The sequence below is a fragment of the Vitis riparia genome, chromosome 12, assembly GCF_004353265.1.
Source record: "Vitis riparia cultivar Riparia Gloire de Montpellier isolate 1030 chromosome 12, EGFV_Vit.rip_1.0, whole genome shotgun sequence".
Taxonomy (NCBI): domain Eukaryota; kingdom Viridiplantae; phylum Streptophyta; class Magnoliopsida; order Vitales; family Vitaceae; genus Vitis; species Vitis riparia.
Window position 1 is genome coordinate 10,670,677 of NC_048442.1, and position 4,227 is coordinate 10,674,903.

Sequence of the window (4,227 nt, forward strand, 5' to 3'; positions counted from 1 at the left end):
GTAGCTCTAGAGACACTCTAAGAGCTACCCTTCTCTTAGGATTTTAGAGCTCTTTTTGTTCATTTGTTGGTTTGAGCAAGTTTGTGTTCTACATGTGTACCTTTGAGGGTCTTTCCTTTTCTTCGGTAGAGTTCACTTCATTTCACTCACTTTTCACACTTTCTTTTCACTCTAGTGTTCATATTCCTTGCACTCGTGAACTCTACTTAAACATTTTAAAAATCAAGGAATATGTGAAAATTGCTTGCCTGAAAGAAAATGGCAACAAATTTTATTGAAAAATGGGATTTTTTATGAACCTAAACACTCTAAGAATGAAAAATTAAAGAGTTGAATTATTTAAAAAACTAGAATTTGGAAAATTATTTGCAAAATGGGGTTTGGGAAATTATTTTTAAAATCAAAGATGAAGAAATAAAAGAAAGAAGGAAGACACGTGGCCTAAATGTGGCCATGCAGAGATGCATAAGTGGGAAAGATGGTGAGGGATAACCATGAAGGGGTGAAGCCCAGAGTGCAACTGCATTTGCTCAGTCATTAGCTCATCTTCATCTAAATCATGTAGACCTTTTGCATGGGCCAACCATCTAAGTGCTTCACCACCAACTGATTGGAACAATCCCTGAGTACCTCTCAAACATTTCTCCACAAACTCCAATGAAACAGGCTTCATCAATTGAGCTGTAGTTGTCATGATCTCGCTCCCAGTAACAGTACTTCCCGTAAATGCAGTCTTGTTAACATGGAGACGGGATGCCAATGGATGTTCTAGAATGGAAGGCAAATTCGGTTTTCTTTTGCAGATCAGCAGGTGGAACTGCCCCAAGTATTTTGGCACTTGGACCTGCTATATCTGGCTTCAATACTGTTGGACTGGGGAAACTTGGCTCTCGAATGAGAAGTCAGCCATATTAGTTGGCACAGGTTTCCCAACACGTGTTTTAGAAAGGGCTCAACCTTACATGGGAATGCCTGGTTGAACTAATGTAGTAGTGTATCTGGCTTCCAATTTCGTAGCTTACTTTAATACATGGGAAGTTGTTGATGCATAATGCCTGGGTATTTCCACAATTCTCAACAATAATCACCCCTAGGCCACGAGCTTCTTTCACAAAAGATGCAGCAAATGTTGTCTGAGATGTACTTGAAGTGAAGCAAAGTGGCACCTTTCCAGCCATTGAAGTGTCATTCAGTGATATAGATAGACAATTGCTAACACTTTCGACATGTGGGTCATCTAGGTACACTAAGCTGGCGAAGCCAGTATGGTTTCCAATTGACATTGCTTGACTCACGATCGTGTGGTTGTTGCCTAGTATGATGGGTGTAGGGAAGGACCGGTCAATGTTGCCAGCTACTACAGTTAATATCCACGGTGTTGTATTCTCTACTGTTTGAGTACTTGAATCTCCATTTCTTCTTCCTTCACTTTGCCTCCCGCTTGTCAATAAAACCCACATACTAAAGCTAGAAAAAAAACTTCAGATTGAAACATATAAATCACCTTTTCAGCCTCACAGGCATTGTTTAGTTGAAATGGAGCAGTAAACACCTCCACACGCTGAATTACTTCGGATCCTAACTTTCCCAATCACCTTTGGTCCATGGATTTCACCAAATTTCGGCCTTCAAAAGCATACTCTCGGACTGTAGATGAGTGGAGATGACTCTGAGATGAAGGAATAAGGTTGATATGAAATCAATCGTTAATGGTGGATATGGTGGGTATGAGGATGTGGGGAAATGAGGGTGGCCATGCACAAGGGAATTCGTTTGCATGGGAAGGGGAAGGAAGTGAGCAAGAGCGAGGTGGGTGGTGTGGTGAAGGAGGTGATGAGTTGTACGTGTGAATGCGTTGTGGTGATTAGGTTTAATGGATATGAAGGATGGGAACCTGTGGGTATGAAAGATGTAGGTTGTAGTGGTGGGATGAACGGTGGAAAGTAGTGAGAGAAATGGGTTTAGTGGGTATGAAAATAGGGAAGTGGTGCGCATGAATGGTGATGGGCATGGTGGGTATGAAGCGTAGTAGGTTTTGCAAAGGTTTGGTGGGGCCATGCAAAAGTGGAAGAGTAACCAAGATCATGCAGCCGCTTCAATCCATAACTAGCATTATCAAATTTCTCCTCATCCACAACACTCTTAATGCCCATGTCAACACCACGAGTCTCATCAAAGGTGCACAACCCAATTTGCAAGCAAATCTTCTATGGTGATGCCTCTGATAGCAGTAAATCCATAATTGTTTACCTATACTGTGCAACTACAGCCTTACATTCTTGGCTAACAACTTCGGTGGCTCAAATGGCATGATTTTATCATAACGACAGCAGTTGTTGGGCCTGCCAACAAAGAAGTTCCAGAATCTACTATTGTTGCACAACCTCCGGCACAATACCCAGTTGTTTCACCATGTCGCACCACACTAAGAGAACATTACCAATTGAAATCTCTTAAAATCCAAGTCCTAATATACCATCAAACTTAGCCACCCAAAATATGACACTGGGCTCTCTAGTTGCCTCAATAAATTCCTGATTCTTCACAACAAGAACACTAACTTTCACATTGTCTTGACTAAAGAAACTTGAGATAGCTCCGGTACCATAATGGATATCAGTAGATTTTCCATTCTTCCTGTAGGTATTTGATTAGCATGACTTGTACTTTGAATGGAAATAGCAAGGAACCGAGAAATAGCACTTGGATGATGGAACCCATAGGTTTGAGCCACTAGTGTCAAATATTATGGTGAACGTTTGAGGGGAGGGGGGGGTACCAATACCAATTTCACCAGAGTATTGAGCATCCATGTAGCTTTCAATCCCACAATATCTGTATCCTGAGAGTTCCCAAGATTACCACGGCGAAGACACTTCCTAATAGAAGCTTTCAATGACTCCCCTTACTTGGACTCGAGCCGTGCAGCAACTTTTCATATCCATAGATTAAGAATACATCCTCTGCAGTTCCTTGCTCTCTTAGGCAAAGATGAGAAAATGGATGCACACCATGGACAAGTACCAAAAATAGGGAAAAACAACAAAATAGAGCACAAAGGGTAGAAAAAAAGTCTCATGTTTCAATCAACAAGCTTAGATGTAGAAAGTGGGCAAAAATGGATTTTGAATGGGTTTCAAAGAGAAATTAAGACATGACTGCCAATATATCATATAAAATCTCCAAACCAGAGCCCAGAAATTAGGTTAGAGATCAAGCATAAAGTGAGTATAAGCAAACTCAAATTCCATAAAAATATGCAAAAGACTCCAATGCTCACACTCAGGCATCAAAATGAAATCTCATTATATACAGAAAACATGATAAAAATGGTATAAGAATAAAGGAAACGATAGCTTGTAAACACCATACCTGTGTTATTCCCCTTTCAAGCTCATTTTCTTCTCATCTTCAAAAGAAAACACCCCTCTCACAACTTGCTCACTCTCCTTCCTTGCTTCTGGTTTCTTTTTTTTTTTTTTTAAGCTATTTCCCTCCGCTCAATCTTACTGTTCAACTCATTTTTCTTCCCCTGTTTCAGCTCTCTCCAGGAGGACTCTCATCTCTATATCTTTTCGTCCTCTGAAATTTTCTTTTCTTTCCTCTCTATACTCACCCCCCCCCCCCCCCCCCCCCCCCCTCCCCTCCTTGCAACTCTATCTCTTTCTCTGGTGATCTCTCTCAAGCTGTCTCGCTCCTCAAGCAACAGAACACGCTCCCCTCTAACCTTCTCGAGATAATCCCCAGCTAATTTTCTCCTTGTCTAAGCAGCAACCCAACACGCTATCAAGCAACACCCCGCTCCTCCTATAACGACATCCTACAACTCTCAAATCTTCAAAATTGTTTTTGAATATTCTCCATTGCATGTGTCGTTCTCTCATTACACCTTCAGCCCACTAATGTGATTCCCTAATGGCCAATCCTGATGCAACACATGGCCTTCTAAGATCGTAACACCCAGAAAAATAAACACCTGCAAGAATGACCTAAAATGGGGATCTACAATAGGTTTTACAAACTGGAAGATTTTCTTATATCAAAGAGTCTAGACTTGACCAGTCTTTGGATCCTATTTAGATTAATATAACCTAGCTCTAGATACCAAATGTTTAATTAGTATTAGGTTTAATCCTAAGATTTGACTTTTCTCATTACTTGGTAAAGTGATAATGGAATACATATAAAAGATAAAGACATTACCTTCCACTAACCTGCACAACTATC

At 40.7% G+C, this 4,227-nt stretch overlaps 1 pseudogene; it reads right to left on the reverse strand.

Annotated features, from left to right (window-relative positions):
- Positions 1–441: 441 nt before the first annotated feature.
- On the reverse strand, positions 442–3,869 carry LOC117925965 (annotated as a pseudogene).
- Positions 3,870–4,227: the final 358 nt, after the last annotated feature.